At 38.8% G+C, this 23,994-nt stretch overlaps 1 non-coding gene across 1 annotated transcript; it reads left to right on the top strand.

Annotated features, from left to right (window-relative positions):
* The first annotated feature begins 3,656 nt into the window (after nucleotides 1–3,656).
* LOC141597722 (small nucleolar RNA R71) lies at nucleotides 3,657–3,763 on the top strand. The gene has a single exon (XR_012522942.1). It is a non-coding gene; the product is annotated as a small nucleolar RNA R71 (small nucleolar RNA).
* The last annotated feature ends 20,231 nt before the right edge of the window (nucleotides 3,764–23,994 follow it).

Genomic DNA, 23,994 nt, shown 5'->3' with positions numbered 1-23,994 from the left:
TGTGCATGAACTATACCCATCCTTGGACATTAGCAATAGTGTCTCACTCGGTTTGGGGAAGTTAATGCATACGCAACGGGAGGTAATCTAAATTACCCTCTCCGTCATAACAAAAACCATGCATCATGTAGTGTAGCTTAGTATAGAATGCATTTAGTATAAAAATCATGCATCATCTTTGCATAATTTCCATCATTTTGGCCATTGAGGACAATGCCCATATTAGTGTGGGGATGGGAATTCTAACATTTAACTCTTATTCAAAAATCCAAAAAAATTGAAAAATTTCAAAAATCATAAAAATTGAAAAAATTGAAAACCCAAAAACAAGTTCATTTCCTTTGTATATATTGTCTTGTATATATTGTGTTTGTTCTATCCTTGTTCACATTGATTGACTACGCCACATCCGAGACATGAGGATATTGAAGACCGCATGGTATGATCTTTCCAATCTCCTTTTTCCTCTTTATGTTAATGACTATGTGGCTTTATTTTGATTGATGCGGTATAACAATGTGAATCTAGGACTTGCATTTAGATTGTTTGTCATATTAGTTGGTAGAATCATATGCATTAGGATGTTTATATGCTAGTTGCATAATGGCATGTAGTTTGCATGGTTAGAAAAATTTTGCGAAACCGTCTACTTGGGAAGCTTGACAAGTGTATATAGGCCCTAGTAGATGCCTTTTGTTCTTAAGACTTTGCTTGTTAGAATGCTTGTAAAACACCCTAGGATGTGTCATGCTAGTATCCTTTGGCCTAGTCAAGAGTACCTTGTGGTGTGATAACTCCTTGGCTACCGTTTATTCCAAGGTGACCCTTGAAACCATGCATACAACCATCATCCATGTTCTACCACATTTTTGTCATCAAAGGGAATGAGCACAAAAAGAAATCAATTTGAGTTCAATGAAATGAAAAGTGAAAGAAAGTTTGCAAATTGCATCAAATGAAAAGAGGAGCAAAAATAGAACTCCTAAGCTTCAAATACAAGGCACCCTCGTTACTAATTGGGGTGACTTTGAAAATGTTCAAAAAGAAATGCAAAAAAAAGTTGTCAAGTATTGAAATGCCAAAAATCAAAAAGAAATGGCAAAGAAAGTGTTCTCAAATGTCAAATGCCACAAGAAATTGGGGGGAAAAACAAAAACAAAAGCAAACTCCCAGAGTGAAACTCAAATATTTATTGATCCCTTTATCCATCATATCCATTTTTGTGCATGGTAGAGAGGGGACGACCCTTCTTCTTGTCTAGGCAAGAGGGGGAATTCCGCGATCCTCCAGTGTTTCTAACACTATAGGGAGTCTACTCTTGACGAAAGCATTTAACGATTGAGGACAAAGGTACCCTAGCTTGACACAACTTGGAGGTGATTTATTGGTATCCTTCTAGGCTTAGTAGTTTGAACAAATTGCATCTATGAAGGATTGTATACCCTTGAATTGCTTTCCTTGTAGATAATTTCTGCCACTTGATGAGGGAGTGGCTATTCTTTTTGTAGATGCATCCATTATGTGTTTTTGTGTGCTTAATGTTTGGATGTGTCGCCATTTTGGCAAGACCCACCTTGCCTTGCAAGAAGGCATCCTACCTCATGGTTGTCTTGTTGTGAGTTGAAGGGGCGGAGTGAGACCCGCTAATTGTCTCATATCGGCTATATTATTAGGATAGGTTAGTATTGGTCCTAGTCTTTGTCACCTCTTTACTCGGGACGAGCAAAGGTTCGGTTTGGGGATATTTGATGTGACCATAATTGGCGCATATTTAGCCCCCGAATTAGCCTTGTTTCCATGCTTTTTAGTGCTTATTTGGGTCATTTCTTATCTTTAGTTCTTTGTTTTGCATATTCTTTGAGATTTTGATCCCTTGGTAGGAAAGGAGTAAGAATCTTGCATTTTCATGGCAAAACGAGACTAAATTGATCGAATTCAATGACCAAGCATCAAGGAGAGACAAGATTAGAAGGCCTTTGTACATATCATAGTAAAAGAGCAATGTTGAGGAAAGATCCTTGAGTCCCCAAGGAAATCCCCAAGGAATTTATGAAGAAAAGGGAAGAAAAGAAGAAGTTACTATGCTGACTGACAATCCGAGCGGATTGTCAACAATCCGCCCGTCCAGCCCCTGCACAATCCGAGCGTCCCACGCCAGAATCCGCTCGGATTCCCCCTCAACAATCCGCCCGGATTCCCCAGAATCCGCTCGGATTCCACCGCCCAAATCCGTCCGTCCCGACCTTATTCCGCCCGGATTTCTTCACAGCACGGATTGTCTTCTTCAAGCTACGAAAAGAGAAGCCCTTCTCTCAGAAAATACCGGGTCCTCCTTGCTCAACTTAAAAAGTGTAATTACTAGTTTAGCCCTTAGTTAACCCTAATGCATCCTCCCTAATTTTCACTATAAATACCCCATTAGTCTAATTAGAGGAGAATGTTCTTCTTATCAATAATTAGTGTAGTTAATATCAATCAAACCTCTCTTCAATATTGTAATCAAGTATTAATCAAGTTTTAATCCAAGCTTTAATTCTTTAATCTCTCTTTTGTTCATTCTTTATTTTGGGTAATTGAAGATTATTTGGGTTATTATTGGGAGATTGACAACCTCTCAATCTAGCATTCAAGTACTTCTATTATTCTTGCTTTATTATTAGAATCATTAGTAGGTATAATCTCTTAATCCCTTTTTAATTATTGTTAATTACTTTCATTTATTCATCATGTTTCATATTGTTGGTATGATTGACAACCTTGCTAGCATGATCAACATGATAATGAGTGAGTAGTCACTTAGCTAGGGTTAATGGGTGATTAGGGGAAACCAACATGGGGAATGATTCATGCTTAAATTAATATGCTTTCATGTTTTATTTGCTTGCTTGTTTTGATCTCAACTCATGCACATGTTATATTTGATGAAATGCTAAGCCTATGAATCCTTGCATTTACTATCATCTTCTATCTTTTCAATGAGACTTGTAAGACATAACCCAACTCGAGTCTCATTAGACCATGCATGTTGTTGAGTAGGGAGGATTAAGTCGACTTGTAGGTGTTGTACAATCTAATCGATTCGGCTCCGGGACCCAAACTTTCCTAGGATTGTAAGATATAACCCAACTCAATCCATCACAACAATAATTGCTTGCTTATAATTTGAGAACATGTTTGTATGATCATATCCCATGATTCCCCTATGATCCCATGACACCCTAGTGCCTTTAATCAATTGTTTACACCCCTTTAATTCATCTTGCTTGTTTATTTTCATTGTTATTCTAGTTTAGTAACCTTCTACATCAACCCAATTTGTGACACCCCTTAGACACCACTAGTTACAATAGAAATCTCATTTCAACTCGCGTCCCTTGGGATCCGACCTTTACTTGCCTCTTTACTAATTGTAGAGTTGCTTGTTAAGCTATAAATTGTGTTTTGATTCGATCGTGACCAACGACCACATCTTAATTTGTGAACACTTAGCGGGATCGCATCATTTGCCTCGGAGTCCACCATTTTCTTGATTAGAGTACGTAGTGCCCTCCTCATCACCCAAATGATCGAATCCCCCTCCCGCGGAGGCATTTACCATTTCTTTTGTTCTTGGCAACAAGGTTTGGAAGAAGGTTTGTGTGACATACCAATCCGGAATTCCATGGTGAGGGCAACTAGCAATGAGGTCTTGATACCGGTCCCATGCCTCACCTAAGGATTCTCCATCCTCTTGTTGGAAAGTGTGGATCTCATTTCGGAGCATGGCGGTCTTTGATGATGGATAATACTTCTCTAGGAACGCCTTGGCTAAAGCATCCCATGTAGTAAATGTGTCCGGAGGGTGCACATTCAACCAACGATCCGCCTTGCCCGTTAGAGAAAATGAGAATAACATCATCCTTAGTGTATCCTCGGATACCCCACTCTTTTTCATCATAGAGACTTTCCGCTTGAACCTCCTTAGGTGAGCATGAGCATCTTTTTCAATGTGTCCTCCAAACAAGTCTTTTTCAATTAGGCCAACTTGAGCCGGGTGCATCTCAAAATTGTTTGGAGCCAAGGTGCCAAAATTGATGGGGTTACAAGCATCATTATGGTTTGGACGGTTATGATCGCGTAAAGCCATTGGTGGTGGTGGTGGATTTGGTATATGAGAAGGTGGTGTTTGAGGTGGGTTATTTGGAAGTTGGAAGTTGTGAAATGGATTTTCTATTGAAGGCTCAATTGTGATGTTTGGTTGTTGTTGAATTGTATTTTCAATGAGAGGTTGGATGGGTGGATTTGCTCGGTTTATGGTTGCTTGAGAAGAGGTTATAACCCTTGCAATGGTCCTATTCCTTAAGGCTCTAAAAAGCCTTTCGGGATCGGAGTCAAAGAGCAAAGCTTGGTGGTTCCTCCTAGGCATACAACTTGTCAAACCGTAAGACTCCTAGTGCTTTTACACACTAGGGTAAGGCAAAAATCATACACACTCTACAAGAAGCACACAAACTACACAAACAAGCAAACAACAAGTAAAGAGTAAAGTTAGAAACTTCAACTAACTAAGCATAACCTAACGCCATACCCGGCAACGGCGCCATTTTGATGTGAGGGATTTGTCGTCACTTCCCAATCAAAAATATAATTTATAAAGAACCCAATTAACAGTAGTATTTAGTCGGGTGTTGAACACGAAGATGGCGGGGGTTAGATACTTGGTCCGTTTAAGTCTTTAGTTTAGCCAAATAAAAATAAGATGTTGATTAATATAAAACTAAGATGCAACAAGGTATAAAATTTAAACTAAATGAAATTGTTTTTAATTAATAAGGGAAGGCTAAGGTCTTTGGGTTCACAAAGGGCAATTAGGGGGAGAAACAAGGTCTAACAAGAGAAGGGTAATAATGGTGGTCAAGGGTTTAAGACTAATTTCTTAGTCACCTTAAGCTCCTCAATAAGTTGTCACTTGATCGAGATGAACTAGCTACAAATAAAGCATTAAGACTACCCAATAGCATGAGCACCAAGACGGATCGAATGCATCAAAGAGATGTTCTAACTTTTATTAAAACTCATCGATAAACACTTCTAAAACTATCTAATAGCACAATGCACCAAGGTAAGCCAAACATGTTAATGAAATGTCCAATTTTCATTGAGGCATTTCCACAAACACTTCAAATGCATTAAGAGTAGAAACCACATAATCACCCAATTCAAAAGGTTAACAACCCAAATTCATCCCCTTAATTACCCAAATTACCCCATGACCTTAGATGAGACTACTCACACATGTTCATGGGTGAGAAATTAACAACAAATTGCAACAAAACACAAGTAAACATTGTAAACATGATAAAGATTACTACTTTAGATGAATAATGATTAAACAACATAAGAAATGTAAACAATTGAAGTAAATGTAAACAAAAGATGAGAATTAATACCAATAAAGAGGAAAGGAACCAACTTGGATAATAATGGAAGACGAATTTCTTCTTGTCTCCCAAATACAACCCAAATGACTAATTGTATACTAATGAGAAATGAAGAACTTGAATGAACAAAAGAAGAATTAAACTAATAATTAAAGAAAGATTACAACTTTTTATTGAATGAAAATGAGAGAGGAAATATTAGGGTTCTACAATTGTTGAGAAGAGGATGAACTAAGCTAGTCTAATTTTTTAATCTAATTTCTATTTTCTAATCTGGTAGTGTAATGGTCTAATATGTGGTGTGTCCTTATATACTAATTTATTAATTAATAATATTACTAATTACTAATAATAATGATAGTAATAATAATAATAATAATAATAACAATATTAATAAACCTAATTAAAATAATCCTAACACTCTCCGTGGACAACAAAACCCGTCTTCAACAAAAACAAGACCAAAAAGGGGGAGGGGAAAAACGGGACTCAAAACGCAGCAAGGGGGGTGTCCTGCCGGCCCGCCGGCGGCCGGGCTTTACGCCGGTAGCGAGGCCATTGAAGAAAGAGCATAAATAGGATGGGGTGTGCGTTATGCCGGTGGAACTGCTGCCGGGGCACCGGTAGAGAAGAGCAAGGATTAATACGAGATGGGGATTGCGTGTTGCGTGCCGGTTGGCCGGCTGCCGGTGCCTATGCCGGTAGCGAGGCCTTCATAAAAAGGAGGAAAAAAGGGTGTGTTCTGCCGGTTGAGGGAGTCGACAGCCGGGGTACCAGCATAGAGAGCAAAGCTTCATAATTTGCAGAATTGAATTGGTGATTGATGGGGGGCGAAAATGGTGATGATGAGTGAATGGAGGTGAGTGTATGGTTGCAGGTTTGAAATGGTTGAATTGGTGATGACGGAGGTGGACGAATTGAGGAGCCCCGATGTCGGATTTCGGTGCCGAATTCGAATTGGTGAATGAGAGTGGAGTTGGTGGTTGATACGAGGTTGATGATGTTGTTGTAATGGTGATGTCGATGTTGTTGCTGGTGATGTGCGAACAGAGGAGAACAGAGGAGATGGAGGAGCTGCTGGTATTGTTGCTGCTGTGATGACGGACGAAAATGGTGATTGTGAATGGTGGTAGAGGTGGTGGCGAATGACGAGTTTGGTGATGATGATGGTGAGTGATGGTGTTGAAGGAGCAGCGGGTTTGTTAATGGAGGGTGAATTGGTAGGTGAGCAGCTATACGGTATTGATTGGTGCAGCTGCTAGTTGCCTGGTGTTGACTGTTTGATGCCGAGGTTGAATTCCGAGCTCAGAATCGTTGTTGCCATTGTTGCTGAAGGGTGATGTGAGTGAGGTTGGTGGAGGGTGGTGATGGTCAGTGGTGGAATTGGTGAATGGTGGTATTGTTTGCAATGTTGCTTCTGAGAAAAGGTTGATGGTGGAAGTGGAATTTTGATGCGGAAACGGAGTTGGGTAGGCAAGGAGTCGGGATTTGTGGACGAATGTTGTTGAGTTGATTGGTGGGCAATGGTGTTGTATTGAATTGAATTGAGATGGTGGTGTTGATTGATGACGTCGTAGTGCGAAATGGTGGTGAGTATGATGGTGAATGTGAATTTGGTGGTGATGTTGAAGACAAAGGGTGATGATGATGATGGCCAATTGCCAAGTCAATTGTTGACTTTTCATTTTTCTTGACCCATCCTTAAGTTCCGTCTTGACTTAACTTGGATCGTGCTTCCGTCTCATTATTCCGTCTCACCTACAAATCATAATTATTAAAATAATAATAATACTATAAAAATCCGACTAATTAATAAATATAACTACGACGACTAATTATTATAAATTAGTAATTAAATGAGCTAATTAAACAATTAAGCACGCAAAATCGAGTCAGAATAAAATATAAATGCGGGGTAAATAGCGACTAAATACTACTCATCAGCCCCCTCATAAGCAACAGCAGTTTCAAAAGCCTCCCTATGTGCCTCAACCGCAGCAACTTCAAAATTCTGACATTTCTGAGTTGAAAAACATGGTTCAGAACTTGTCGGGATTGCTGCAAAAGGAGTCTCAAGCTAGAGAGACTTCTACAAAAATGTTGGAGAGTCAAATCGCTCAACTGGCTAGCAAGAGTGCAACAAGAGCTCCGGGGCATTTACCGTCGCAGCCGGATCAAAAAGAGACCCTTAATGCAATTACTTTGAGGAGTGGGTCTACCCTTAATGGGCCCGCTATGGTCGAGGATGTTACTGAAAAAGATGAGGCGGAACCAAGTAAGAAGAAGGCCGTAACGAATAGTAGCAAGAAAAAGACGTTTAGCAGGTATATATGTCGATCGACTGATACACCCGGTCGATCGACCAGTCCGCGAAATAGCACAGCTTCTGGTCCTGTAGAAGCCAGTCGATCGACTGACATACATGGTCGATCGACTGAAAACGCTGCTGATGTTGAACCTTTTCGTCCTCCAATGCCAGATAACTTGAGGGACCACTTGTTTCGGGGTACGACGACTCCGAAATTATTAAGGCAAGACCCAAATGCTGATGGGTCTGTCTCGTTTCCAAAGTATGACCCAATGACGATTAATGGCTCATTCTTGAGACGGTCTGAAGAAAGTTCGAGCTTCAACAAGGAGAAGGTAGTGGATTTTCAGCCTAAATCCACTGACGCCGGTATGAGAGACCTAGAGGAGAGGGCTAAGTTGCTTCTTACAGCCCCGTATCCAGAGAGATTGGTGCCGACAAAGGAACAGGTATCGTTTAACAAATTTGAAAATGTTATTCGTAGTTTAAATGTGCAAGTTCCTTTCCTTGAATTAGTTAATCAAGTGCCTGCTTACATGAAATTTATGAAGCAACTTTTGTCTAAAAATAAGTCACTTGATACTGTGCAATCTGTCGCACTAACTGAGGAGTCATGTTCTTATTTAACTCATACTACACCTCATAAGCTAGAAGACCCAGGCAGTTTTTCTGTCCCATGTAATATTGGCACCTTTTCTATTGAGAAGGCATTATGTGACCTAGGAGCCAGTATTAGCGTTATGCCTTTGAGTCTTGCTAGAAAGTTGAAATTGACTAGGTTTGCAGTTACTAACATGAAAGTACAGATGGTTGATCGATCTGCGGTCCAACCTATAAGAGTCTTAGAGGACATTCCTGTGCAAATAGGAAAGTTCTTTTTCCCAGTTGACTTCGTTGTACTAGATATGCCCGAAGATGCTCACATACCTATCATTCTGGGTAGACCATTTCTGCACACTGCTGGTGCAGTTATAGATGTTGGCTCAGGGACATTGACCGTTAAGGTAGGGAAACATTCCATCGTCTTTGCCCAGACAGCTAAGAAGAAAGATCATATGTGGCCAGTCACTTGTAATGTGATTTCTGAAAAGAAATCTTATTTTGTGCTTTCTGACATGCCTGCCTCTATGCCTATTTCTGTTGTAACACCTCCGCCCCAGATTGGGAGCAACTTGGAGGAAGATTCTTCTATTTTGGATGTTGCAGGAGCTGGTTTGGGGAAGGAAGAGCCGCATGTTGCTCCAGCTGTGAAGGAGCCAATCGTTCAAAGAGGCAGCTTAGGATGTCTTAGCTATGGCACTGATGAGGAACCTGATGAGGAGCCAGTCAAAGTGACAGAGTCCGATTTGGATTTTGACGAGCCAGATGAGGTCATTGATTGGGAGAATGTTGGAGCCGCTGATCCGTTGAGTTCTGCAGATATTGGCATGGTTAGGAGCCCCGCTGAGGAGATGAGCACTGTAGAGGCTACTTCTTGTAGCCAGAAGCCGAGCAAGTGGGCCATTCCGTGGCCATTCTAGATCAACTATTAGTTGATTAAGACTTTTTCAAGAACATTTTATTCTTTTGTTGAACTTTTTATTGTTTTTGTGTGCGCGAGACTTCGCTTTATTAAGTTTGCTTAGGATTTAAATACTTTCGACTGTTACTTTGGGTTTTGCGCAATTTTAGGCGCGTTATTATGTGCATTTGCAGGTTCATAGACCACATTGTTCAATTTATTAAGCTAATTCGAAGAAATCAGAACTTACAGCAGGTTTCTCAGTCGATCGACTGGCCATCTTGGTCGATCGACTGACCGCTACAGTTCCAGGAGCTTCTGTTCCTGTCACCCTGGTCGATCGACTGGGTAAGGTGGTCGATCGACCGATACCCGCTGTTGTACTTGTTCACGACCATTCCCCTGCTGTGTTTGGTCGGTTTGCGGAAGTTGAGGGAGTCTTTTCTCCACTTTATTCTCCGATTTATTACTATTTTCTTTTGTTTTCTTAGCTTGCACATAATTTTACGGTTCGTAAATTATTTTCTTGGAATTACGCGCGGTACTTTTGTTTTTTTTTTTCAGGTACCTATGGTAGCACTGCTGGCTACTGAAACCTCCTAGCTCACGCTGGTTTGGGGAGGTTTCCTTTTGATACGCTTAAAGTCTTGTGAGTTTCCGAGTTTCACTTCTTGTCTTATTTAGTTAATTTATCGCAAATTCCCATTTTCCTTGATTATTTTTTCTCATATGATTTTGCACAATGAGGGCATTGTGTGATTTGGTTTGGGGAAGGGTTTTGCGTTGCATTCATTCTGCTTTGCATTCACGTTTACATTTTTGTCTTGCATTGTTGTTTATTTTCCTCTTATATACGAAATTCAAAAAAAAAAATTGAAAAATTTCAAAAATTCAAACAATTGCATGTTTATTTTAGCATGTAGGTCGAGTCGGAACGGTAGTATTTCAATGATAACATTGCATTGGCATCTGTTTACGCCTAAGCCTTGTCAATTGACATGTTATTAGTAGAATCTTATATGCATAGCCTACGAGTTTTCGTTAATTTACTTGCTGGACTTGAGACTTGACTTAGATTTTTGGCAAACTACATCATTTTCTGAGATTTAGAGCCTATAACTGGTGACATTCATGACCATTTTATCTAAGATTGTGAGTAGTTACTCTTTATGAGGCATGTTATATCAATATGCATAAATATGAACTTAATCTGCTTAATACCTGTATGCATTCGGGTTCGTGGTTAGTTGACACATGTGGAAGAGGTCACCCCTTTATTCATTTTGCCCATAAGCTCCACACTGCCAAAAATAGCTTTTTTGTCCCGTTACTACATCCTATATTTAGCCTGCCCTTGTCAAGCTAGTAGTTTATGTTCTTGGGATTGTTATTTCGTTTTTGGTAGCTAATGCTCATTTTGAGATGATGTTGGGAAGATGAAAAGGACAAGAAAGAAAAAAAGAAAAAAATTATTCGAAAAAAAAAGAGAATCAGTCGATCGACCGTCCCACTTGGTCGATCGACTGCTTGCTGCAGTAGCGAAAGAAAAAAAATCAAAATCGCATAATTCAAAGTCTTGTTAAATGGCGATTTGTGCTCCCATGTTGTATTTGTATCTATTGGGGAGTTGACTAATTGTGGAAATTGTGAGATTCGTGCTTACTATTAGCACCGTTCTATCATTTAATCTTGAGCAAGAAGTTGGATGTTGTTATAATTTGGTTCCCTTAGTTACTCGCTTGGCTTTTAACTCTGTTTTTATCCAAATTTATCTTAGCCCTTCCTGCCCATACCTCACATATCCATATTTACCTCGGCATGTGTCATGGTCATTTGTTTGGTTGGAATGCATATGTACGGTTGTAGAGATCATTTTCATATTAGACTACAGGCATGTTCTTATAGGTCGTAGTTAGGTGAGAGTCATTACAAAATTACTTCTTTCTATATATTCACCTGTGCCTACGTGTGATATGAGCGACCCGTGAGAGTCCATAATGATAAGTCTCTATAGTTGACAGTTCATCAATTTTTAACGACTACATAACTCGTTTGCATGATTCATATTGCTAATTGATTGTTAGTTGTAGCATTAAACTGGTTTAGGCTTTATAGATGCATTTCGCTCTGAGATTGAAATCGTTCTAATTAGGTCCTAGGATCGAGTCTAGTTCTTGCTTGGGGACAAGCAACGGTCTGGTTTGGGGAAGTTTGATGCGTGTCATTTATATGATGTTTTACACCTTATTTTACACGCATTTCAGAGCTCTAATATGTAGTTTATGCTATTATTTTCCCTATTTCCGTCTACTTTCGTGTTTTTGTATAATATTGCAGAAATGTAAAGAATCCAGTGGAAATCGAGTCGAATCTGTCCCTAAGTACTTAGCATTGCATTTGACATGGAGTAAAGACTCGGGAAGCGAACTTGGTGCGCATTTCAAGGCCTGAAAGATATTTTTGCGAGAGTTTTAGAAGCGGATTACCAGCTACAGTGGTCTATAGACTGACCTACATGGTCTATAGATTGTCAGAATGCTTCTCGACATTGCAGCCTTATTCAGATGGCTATATCTCGAGTTATATATCTGATAATTTAGGGATTCCAATTGGAGGTGAAAGCTTATCCTCTTAGCTTTCCAACGCCGCATAGAACGCTTGATTTGACCAAGTATTGAAGAAATGGCAGCTGTTTTAAGATCGGTGCGCGCTGTAGGAATTATCATAAGCTCCTGTACAGCGCACCTTGGTCGATCGACTGGTCCAAGTGGTCGATCGACCACCCCACGAGCTGACGGAAATTAAAAGACGAGAAAGCCCAATATAATTAGGTTTTAGGAATAAAAGTTACGTAAGACTATCTATATAACGTAACCCTATGTTTCAGAATAGGCATCAGATCATTAGGATCTAGTTCCTATCATACATACCTTTAGTTTAGAATTCTCAACAAAGTTCGTACCTGTGGACATGGCCCACCTGCAAGCCCACTTCGATCTGTGGACATACAGTGGTCTTTTTGAAAGCCACGCTCGGCGGCGTAAAAATGCTTTCGACCGGATCATTTTAGATCGGTCGGTTTCGTCTCGGTAAGGGTCTCGAAACGATTAGAAATGTTCGGAGTCGCCACCAAGCATTTGTGGAATGCCTGGAACCCGTTCGAATTCCACTTTATACCTCGGTCAAATCGAAGCACAAAGCAGCGTTTGACATAGGTACTAAAGATAAGGAAATCGTCCCTCTTTAGCATCCTATCTCTAGAATGACTCTCGTACGCCCTGGATAAGGTCGTCCACTATCCAAAGTTTCTGAGTAAGAGGTGAAGGTACGTATTGGGAAGCCCTTTAATCAGACACCCAATCCCGCCCGCGTTTAGCGGCCTCTACTGATCGATCTTGGTTGGTTGAATGCAAAAGTTGATAAAACGGTTTAAATGCATGAATGCGCATCCAATGATTTAAACCTAACATGTGAGAGCTTTCTAAGTCGGTTGATTTAATCCAAGTATCAAGTATAAGATGTCGAGTTGGATTAATGATTGATTTGCATGCAAGACGGAAATTAAACATCCATTTACCGTATTAGGTTTAGGGTGCATAACATGATCCATTTGTCTTAGAAAGGCATTTGGCAAATATGGTTTGAATAGTCGTCTGATCCATCCTATATCCGGGTTAACCGGAGTCGGGATCGTCTAGACCGATCTTTGGAAGGGAATGTGCCCCTGTACTGCACGGCTATATGAGGCGCGAGCCAACCGGCGGTGTAAGGGGCCTCCCTCTGGTTTTGAAAATGAGAAATGGAGAGCATGTTTAGGCGCGGGTTAGCCCACGGTTTATGTGCCGTGTTCTGACCTTTTAGAAAACGTTATAAAACGTGTCGAAAATGGGTATTTGAACCCAGTTTGATTTGAAGGGGTCGTTTAGACCGCATTTGTTGATTTGAAGAACTAGACTCGAATAATCATCATTATTTGATAATATTCGGTGTCGGGTTCGATTTGACAAACTTGACATGAATAGTTTTGAAAAATGATTATGGACTAATTGTTTTAAGTCCATTTGAATGTTATTAGTCGGTAATCATCATCGTACCCGGTTTAAAATCCGGCATGGTATGTAGAACCAAGGATGACTTTGTGTTGGTGACTAATATGTTTGTTTGAAAATGTGAAGAAATGAAATAAAAGGCTTTAAAATACCTTCTAAATGTCATTAACCAAATATTATCACCGAAACACGGATTTAACCGTCATGGTATGAGGAACCAAGGGTGAAAAATGCTTTATGGTTAAAACATGTGAAATGAAACAAAAAACGTTTTGAAAATACTTGAAATGGTGAAAACCGATTACAAATATGAAAAATGGGTTAAGGGAAATAACGAGAACAAACACGGTTGATCTCTGGTCTGAATACCCCATTTAGGCGCGAGCCAGTTGGCGACCTAAGGGGCTTCTCCCTCAGACCAAAAATCAGTTTTGGCTCGTTTATTCCATGTTTTGGTTCATGTTATGCATGTTTTAGCATGTTAGAGTCATGAAACAAATGAAAACATAATAAAAGAGGATTTTTACACCCTCATACTTACATGTTTGGTTATGGCGAGTGACCGACGTAAGTGTAATAACTCGTTTAATCGGAAAAAACTCGGTTTAAAACCGTTTTGGTAAGTAAAAGAGTGTTTTAAAAGTTTAGTGATGGTGTAGTGGTCGAAGTGGTCGGTCAAGTGATTTAATGCACGATTACGGTACCAAACAATGTGTAAGGCTCGTGTTTACGATCAGTAGGTCGTAAATACGCGTCGGATTGTGACTTAAGAAGTCGAGTCGAGAATTTTAAGGGAAAAATGAGGGGGCGGACACTCGCGTAAGTCTCAAATGGGTGGCATTTGAGGGGTATTTATAGGAGAATGAGTGATTGTTTGAGTTTTGAGCGACGTGGCCACCTGGGCTGCTCAAAGAGGCACGAGCCACGTCGCGGGTCTTCGAGTTGTGTTGTCACTTTCACAACAAACGCAATCATGATTTGTTCTATCCTAGGTTTTGTAGTCACATGTTTCGTACTTGACCAACATGAATCCGGGAAAACTTAAGGTAGAAGGTTTGAAATGTTTGGTTTTTTGTGGTTGACTCGGTTTGACTCGTTGTTGGAGTCGGGATTTGAATTTTTGAGTCGGTTTTGGTCCTGTCGGTTTTTTGACTCTAGTTAGTGTCATTGCGACCCCGTCGTCGTGCATTAAACACTCTAGGTATTTTTGAAATGTTTTGAAATGTTTTATTTTCGAAATTGTTTTAAGTTTTCCGACGTAAAGTTGCACACAAACTGTCGATCAAACGCCGCGATTCCAAAACATGTTGTAGTCCGATAATCATCGGGTGTTTGTTGGAGTCTCAAAGAGATCTGGGTATCTCTGAGCCCCCACTTTGACTGAGGCTTGGACAGGGCGAAAGTCAAAGTAGAGCCCCTAGGTCAATCGAAGATTACAACCTGGAGACCCGTGCGACGTCGAGGCGGCTCGAAAGGATTCGGGCCAAGGACCTGCCGTCGGGAAGGGCGACGCCAAGGCGACTCGAGGGTACGAGCTAAGGACCTGGCGTCGGGAACAGTTTAGAGTCTGTCGACTGTCCGTGCGGGTCGTTTAAAGTCCGTTAGACTACGTACAAAGGCTCGCCAGCCATAGGAAGGAGTCATACCTGAGGCATCTTCGGATATGTCCTTGCATGTTTACGGATAAAGGCTCACCAATTGATGATAAGAAAATGTACCCGAGGCATCTTCGGGATGTGTCCTTGCAAGGTTGCGTACAAAGGCTCGCCAGCCAATGATAAGGAAATGTACACGAGGTATCTTCGGGATCTGTTCTTGAAAGGTTGCGGACAAAGGCTCGCCAGCCAATGATAAGGAAATGTACCCGAGGCATCTTCGGGATCTGTTCTTGAAAGGTTGCGGACAAAGGCTCGCCAGCCAATGATAAGGAAATGTACCCGAGGCATCTTCGGGATGTATTCCTGAAAGGTTGCGGACAAAGGCTCACCAGCCATGGTAAGGAAATGTACCCGAGGCATCTTCGGGATCTGTCCTCGACTGCTTGCGGACAAAGGCTCGCCAGCCAAAGGCACGGTCGGTTAATGGACCATGGAAGTAGCCGCGTCGAATGGGCTTGTTTTGAAAGTAGCGAGCTCGTGATGTCGCTGGGGAAATAGTGAGTATGGATTCTCACTATCACTGTTTTTGGAATGAGCGGGTTCCGCGAGGAAGCCCCCTGCTGGTATTTGAAAGAATAGTGAATTTGGCATCTTCACCATTCGTCGTTCTTCTTTGAGCTTGAAGTGGTGGTTTTGATCGCCGTTTGTTTTAATTTCGAGGGAAAACAGCAAATTTGAGTTTGCTATTGCGTTTTGAAGTGACGGTTTATGTGCCGTCGTTGACAGGTGTGGAAATAGTGAATTTGGAATCTTCACTGTTAATTGAAGTGACGGTTTATGTGCCGCCGTTGACATTTGTGGTGAAAATAGTGGAATTCAAATTCCAACTATTATTTTGAAAATTTGAAGGGTAATGGTGAATTTTGATTTCACCATTATTTCTGAAATTGGCTGTTTTGATCGCCGTTTGCTTGAAAATTCTCGAAAATAGTGAATTTAAATTTTCACTATTCGATTGGAGGGACGGTTCATGTGAAAGATCATAGATCCATATTAGACTCTCTAATAAAAATTAAATTATCTCATAATTTGTCATTTAGGTGATCTATGTAACATGCATGCTAATATGAAAGTATAAGGAAAAACAATTTCCTTACATTGATTTTGTGGTAAAAAGGGCACAAACTAGTTCACCTTACTAGCTTGTTCTTGAGCTTATACCAAATGGATGATCCTCCTTACAAATCTTCAAAGAGAAGATCTCCTTCTTGTTGCACCCAAGAACTTACCCAAAAATAATAACAAGTATAAGACTAGAACTTTGTTATTATTATACCCTTGATATTATATGTAATATTACTAACATTTCTTAGTAATAAAAGGGATTACTAACTTCTTAGTAAAGATGAATAATGATTTTTTAGAGAGATGAATCAATTATTTGTTCACATGCATGAGTGAAATGAGCTAGCTTGCAAAAATGAACAAATAAGGTAGAGTGTAGTAGAGAAGTGGCGGGTGGAGTGTATATGGTGAGGTAGTCCACTTGTTTTAATTTTTGTCCAATCTTATATTACATGCAAGTGATCATAAGATGACTTATGGAAGAAACAACAAGTAAAGTGAAATGATTATGTCTATAATCATCCACCACACTCCATTTTCATGGTCCACTTGACCATTTACGAGTCCATGTTGGTTCTTATATTTGTCGCACAAATCCGTGTAATTTTTATTTTAAACATCGTATCATGTTTAAATACTTCCATAATTAATTCGTCCAATTCACTCCGTAAATATACGTGTACCACTACACATATTATTTACGTACTAATATTAATCACATTAATCAATTAGTACAATTTTAGTAAATTAAAAGTTAATTAACTAAAACCCGTCTCCCAAAACTTATTATTCAATTATCGCATAATTAAATAATAACGGCCGCTCCTCGAGTTCGCAACTCGAAATCTCTCTAAAAATAATCGACTAACTTTTTAGTCTACAAATCAAGGGACTAAATAAATTGTATCTCATACAATTAATTAGTTGTCTATTGGGGTTCGTTTCTTTAGGTGTGACCGAAAGGGGTCAGTTGATCACCGCTGTCTCACGACAATAACGTCAAACTCTAGTCAGCCAACCGTTATCGATTTACGTTAATCAACTGACGAGGATCAAATAATTAAATATGTGATGATATTCCATTAATGAGATTTACTATGTTAACGCACTATTGTGGAGGACACTAACTCCAACAATCTCCCACTTGTCCGACACAAGGTGTGCGCTACCAATTCTCTTGTCCGTTTTAATCTCCCACTCAATGCAAGGTGTCTTTCAGGTCGCACTTGCACATGAACACATCGCGAGTGGTTTTCTCGATCGGCAGTGTGACTACCGACCGGAAAAATCTCTCACAGACATTACTTAGAGCGTGGCCACGCATTTGTAGTCATTAACTCCTCGAGTGGCCTTGAGATATAGTTACCCAACGTGGGTGGACAATTCATGTATGCCCTATCTATCCTATTGCACAATACAGCTCACCATGACCTAGTAAATGCCCTTTTGGCCTCCTTTCACGGCACGACCTAGAACAAAAACCAAAGTCACTCGGAAACTGCACTTGCTCAGATAATAGTCTCCAGACAAAAGAATCGACTCATTAGAACATCTTAGAGATCCCCGCCACGACCAGGCGTCTATAATAGAACTTAGGGACTCTCTAAATGGTCACTGTCCGGCAAAGTGTCACACACTCTGCCTATGTAATCGACTAGTCATCACGCATGACCTTATGGTGTTGAACAACCATCAATCGACTTACAATCTACTCACTTCGAGACGTCACCTCATTAAGTGACTAGGGACATAATACAATGTTCATCTTATTCACTTGAATATTGTTCAACATTGTCTCCACAACTTATTCAGATAAACAAGGTATTTATGTTTTCAGTCAAACTGAATAATTGAGTTCTTAAGAGACTCAAACAATGAATGCGATCATCACTTATGTAAATATCAATACTCTATCCAATATTTACATAACGATCTTCAGCAATTAAGGTATACTGCTCAATCACATTGAGATGACATAACCATCATGTCTACCTTATGCCAACGGCTTTGGTTAGAGAATTAGCAACAGTTGCATCACTCCAACTTCCATTGCTATTTTCCTTTGTTCTATGCAATCTTTTCATCATATAGAGCCTTTCTAAGTACATGTCTAAACAAGTTTTTAGACTCTGGTTCTAAAGCCAGTCAAACACTCCCACTGTTTTCACAGTCTCTTGGGACACGATATTCGGCTAACAGAACTCCTCTAGTCCCATTAAATTCCGGTTATCAACTATCTCTTTTACAACATCGGATGTTGTAATGTACTTAGTTTTCGTTCATGATTTGTACGTATAACACTTATACATACACATCCTACATATGACATCTTTTATGTATGACTCCTCATACATGTTTGTTTTATACATGTATAACTTCTTATACACATATGTATAACTTCTTATACATATTATTCTTTATGTACATAGCACTCTTATATGCTAACCATTCCTTAACGAGGCTCATAACATCTTATAAGCATAGGAATGTTTCCGTGTAATCCTTTTACACAAAATTCATAAATTCCTCCAAACTACAAGAATAAATCCTCAGTGCTTCTCAAGTACTCAAGGATGCTCTTGATAATCATCTAGTGACACTCATTAGGAAATGATTGGTAATGACTTCTCATATTCTCAATATGATAAGTCCCGACGAGAGAAGCTTTTAGCATATTTAATAGATCCTGCAGCGGAAGCACAAAAGATCATATTAATTGTTCAACAATTTGAACGAGTCAAGAATCTTATCACATAAGTCTCTTGACTAAAATGCTAATATCCAAAGAGATCTATCTCATTAGATCCGGATATTTAATATGCACCACGCTACTCTCAAGTATTCACCCGAGAATATTTCTAGTCACTAATATGTCAAACACATATTTAGACTAAGAAACATCACCTTAGCTACATTTCTAGTCAATAATATGTCAAGCACATATTTTAGACTAAGAAACTCACTTTAGCTCCCACTAAACTCCATGTATCATCATGGTACCTAGACACTCGAGTAATACCATTTTGATAGACTACATGATTGAACCCAAAACTCTTTGACGTATATAGATCACAAAAAAGGAATCTTTCAAACATGCCAGGCTTCTTAGAATTGACAAGATCAACAAAAATTCTCCCAAGGAGAAAGTTTCGTTATTCTTTTGCCTAAACTCATCCTCATGAGAGGCTATATTGCTAAGACCATACGAATTGATAAAGGCATTTGGGTTGTCACAAAACTCTCTATAACAAGCCCAAAATTTTAAACATCTTATGTAACCTTTACGACAAGATCAAGGTAACCAACCAAAGTATTCACCTTAAATCAAGTCTTGAAAACATCTCGTGTTTCCTTCCTTATCGCATCGTGTGCAAGGAGATCAATTCGAATTGCATGGTGACACGCCATCACATAGAGTTCATACTATAGAAAAGCCTTCGATGAGGGTTTAAGATTCGTCACTTTTTAAAAAGTAACACAATATTATCGCAAAATTATCTCCTTATAACCACTGAGCCACAATAAAGAACGTCTTCTTGTATTGTAATCACCACTGAGCCTCAATAAAGAACATCTTCTTGCATTGTACTCAGTTTGTGGTTCTTGAACTTCCGTAAGTTCAAAATTTCTCCCACTCTGTCTTCCAGAAAATGAAAATATTTCTGGAAAGACAGTATTATGAGCCACAAACTCTTTGTTCCCATTTTAAAGGAGTAAAAACCAAGTGGTTCAATTTTGGATAACCCTCACGAATACACAAATTGGTTCTGAACATAAACATTTATGATCCCAAATGTATAAAAAGACAAGTTAGGGACTATCCCTATCCATATCTCATATGGAGTCATTAAGGCTATTATAGTCGGGTTTTAAACTTTTAGTGAGAAAATAGCTTACAAAATTGCGAAAAACCTCAAACTATATCTCATAAAGTTCGGTTTATATACTTGACTACACCATACTCTATGGTGTCCCAAGGAGAAGGTATTATGTGAACTGGTTCACAATCTTCTTTGTGATTATCAAGGTCATTACTTGATATTATCCATTTGATCTTCAAAGTCATTACTTTGAAACTTCCGATCAACATCTTGATCTAGACGTGCTTTTGGTTTACTACTCCATTTTGAAAATATTCCACGTTTCAAAAATCACTTTTATGTCTTATTAAATAGATACGAGGTTTTCATATCTACTTAACAATACGGTAAAAGTAACCAAGTATGTATATTACCAACTATCGGCCTTACACATCCGTATGTATATGGTCAATCACCTCACTATTGTGTTTCTTTTCTACAAAAGAAAACATAATACATGCACACATGTCATAAGACTCACAATCAAATGGTTGTTCAATGTGCTTTTCGTTTACTCGTTTGAAACGAATTTACTTGAGGTTTGATCAATTGGGTTCACCGGAATAGAGACTTTAAAATCTACAAGATAGTATAACATTTAGTTTTCGTGAAGAATGTAAAATTCCTCTAACTTAAGTGGTCTAAACCAACCACCAAGTTATCATAGGAGTAGGTACAACATTTTGTTTTAAATCACATAAGTGATGCCTTCTACGTATAAACATAGATGATTACATTCTTTTAAAACCAAATTTAGATACATTTGTCCCCATCGAAATCATTGCTAATCTAGCACTATTTCGATACATAATGTCCTATGCTAGACGTCTTACGTTTTATCAATTCATGTAAACTTCTTTACAAAGAAATGACCCGTTCTTGGTATCTCATACCAAGATATTGGAACTAGCCTATCCTTTAAGTAGATGTCTCTATCAACTTTGTTCTATCGCATACATCTAGGGTTGATTCTTCTTAACTCCCACTCACTTTCACATTCCTTTTTGCTTCAATCAAGCAAAAATGAATCTCATGAAGACCTCTCTTCATGCCATTCGTGATATTTTATACACTTAGTAAGAGTGAATTACTATAAAGTGAGTGTAACATGTGGCAAAATCTCAACTTCTTGCGAAATTGGACTACCTAACCATTCAATTGTTATAATATGCCTAAACTCGTTAGCGCATAAACAATTGATTTGGCCTTTCTCGAAGTGAGCCATTTGACGGTATCATATTGGAGTATTATAAGTGTTTTTGAAAACTCTTTTCGCAAACTTTTAAATTACTCTTGAGTAATTAAAACTAATATGTCATCATCATGACGGAGGTGTCACTTCCGAAATCAAGACTCTCTTGATAAAATGTGACTTCCTTTTAAACTCATAATATGAATTTGCAACATAAAACCCCTTTTTAATATGTATGGACGTTAAGTTGTATAATAATCGCAAAAATCGTTATAAGCTTATGTAGGTGAATTGGTAAATCATGTTACCAATCATTAATTCCTTCAAAGAAACCGCTTCCTATGAAAGAACGAAACGAGTATAATAATAAATAGAGGATGAAAGGAGGATGAAGTGCGCGATGTCATAGTAAATTCATTAATGAAAAAGAACGAAAAATAGGAAAAATTAACATTCAATGTTTTTAAAAATACTTGTGAAAAACATGTTCAACATGTTTTAGCATTTATATAATGATCTCCCACTAAATTATATAAATAATTTCAAGACCCAAATTTTAAACAAAAATGAACATCTCTTGGGCGAAACATCCCATAATTGTGTAAATTCGGTAAGTCACGTTGACTAATTCTACCTCTAGAACTCTTGGTCGACGAATTTCCTTAAATCCATCTACTAGCCCCGGAACACAAGACCGTCTTATATCCCGTTGAGTCCAACCAATTTTGGCGTGTGATAACCGCTTACCACCCTACTTACCCAAGGTAAAAAGAGAACACCCCGCTTGGGCGAGCGTGGCTCTAATGAACAAGAGATTCATAGGTGTTACTAATTGGTAAGGCTAATCTCAATTTTAGTTATGTGAGATATCTTGTCAATTTAGTCATAAATTCCTTATAAGTGAATTAATTCGGTGAATGTAAATGACGTGAATTGACAACCGCGAAAATAAAATGCATGTGAGTGGCGATTTTGGCATGCGCGAAAATAAAAATAGCAAACAAGTAAGCATATGAATAAATCCTAGTATGGCCACCTAGTTAATAAAAACTAGTCTATTACATTTCGGAAACCAACTCCTTGGTCCCTTGCCTCTTCATTCCATGAGTGACTCTTCCTTGTGGGATTTGGAACACCTTCCAAAAAATAGACTCCGTCTCGTTGTAATCCGTCTTTTGGAAACGCCGGTAAAAATAACTATTACAAATGAATTACATAGCTATTCCCATTATACATTAATTAATAAAATAAATAAAACTATTAATTAATTACAAACCGACGATACGAGATCGTATTTAATTACAAACAAATCGATATTCCCATTCATTTCGGGTAATAACGATTAAAATTAACTAGGCCATGTTGGGGTTGGTGTCCTTAACAGTTAGTGCAAGGACTTATAAACCTCTAAAAGGATCAAAGGGCATACTTTTGGTATTATTATCAGTTGATCCACGTTTATCAATAACGGTTGGCTTGCTAGATAAGTTTGACGTTATTGTCATACAGATGGCGGTGATCAACTGGTCCCTAAAAGTCACACCTATAGGATACGTTCGAGAGATGTGACGGTATGAATATACTGTCATGTAGATGCCAAAATTGACTAACCAGTTAGTCCGAGTTATTTGACTAGTAATTAGTCAAATATGTGATGTTGAGATATTATATTTAATACGGATTAAATATCATGGGCTAAGGCGAATTAACCAGTTAATTCGTAAAATTAAATATAAGCGATTTATCTTTAATTAAATGTATATTGAATATAATTATACAATACTGTTTTGTCGGACACGTATTAATAATTCAGCTAACCCGTATTATTAGCTGATGCCTTAATTTCCGATAACCGATAACAGTTTATAATCAGACCGCATCATATACATTTAGTCATTTGGGCACGGACTACGAGTTAAAATGAAGAGGAAATGGAAAAGCCCATTTCCTCCCCATGGACTCGGTTTGGCCGAGCCTCTCATAGACAAAAGGAGAGTTTCTCCTCTTGTCTAACCTAACTGATTCATTTGAAACAAAACTAGGGTTTTGGGAATTGTGCCTCTCAGAACTCGGATCTCTCATCCGACAAAACTCACATCAGTTCTCCCAATATTGCAAGGCAATCGGAGAACACCATCTAGCACAAGGGCATATCTCGGACAAGGTCTTGGGTGCAACAATTAGGAGGGAATCTGGTTTGATTTCTGTTCTTTACGCCGTGCATCAAAGGACCTGAGGTTGATTTCTAATCTTTATCGTTTCCATGTTATTTTCGTTTTATGACTATAAATTACATATGATATTTACGTTATAGTCCTACAATTAAAGGGTAGTATACGGATATTCACCCACAAGTGGTATCAGAGCGAGGCCACGTAATTTTTTCCTATGTAATTTTCATTAAACGAAATGAATCGATGTTTTTTTGTTTAAAAATTCTGTCTCGGCAGCCAAATTTTTTTTTACACGGCAGAAATTTTTTTTCTGTTGTTGCTGCGTTTTTGGTTGCATTGGGAACCGTGTCCTGTTTACACGGTTGATCTTGTTGTTGTTTTGTCTCGAAAACCGTGCCGTTTCATGTTTTACACGGCTGTTTTGTTTCAATTTCCCTTGTGGGTGAATATCCGTATACTACCCTTTAATTGTAGGACTATAACGTAAATATCATATGTAATTTATAGTCATAAAACGAAAATAACATGGAAACGATAAAGATTAGAAATCAACCTCGGGTCCTTTGATGCACGGCGTAAAGAACAGAAATCAAACCAGATTCCCTCCTAATTGTTGCACCCAAGACCTTGTCCGAGATATGCCCTTGTGCTAGATGGTGTTCTCCGATTGCCTTGCAATATTGGGAGAACTGATGTGAGTTTTGTCGGATGAGAGATCCGAGTTCTGAGAGGCACAATTCCCAAAACCCTAGTTTTGTTTCAAATGA

Source organism: Silene latifolia, chromosome 8 (assembly GCF_048544455.1).
Source record: "Silene latifolia isolate original U9 population chromosome 8, ASM4854445v1, whole genome shotgun sequence".
NCBI lineage: Eukaryota > Viridiplantae > Streptophyta > Magnoliopsida > Caryophyllales > Caryophyllaceae > Silene > Silene latifolia.
Note: the sequence above shows the minus strand (reverse complement) of the source record. Positions and strands in the feature narration are given on the sequence as shown.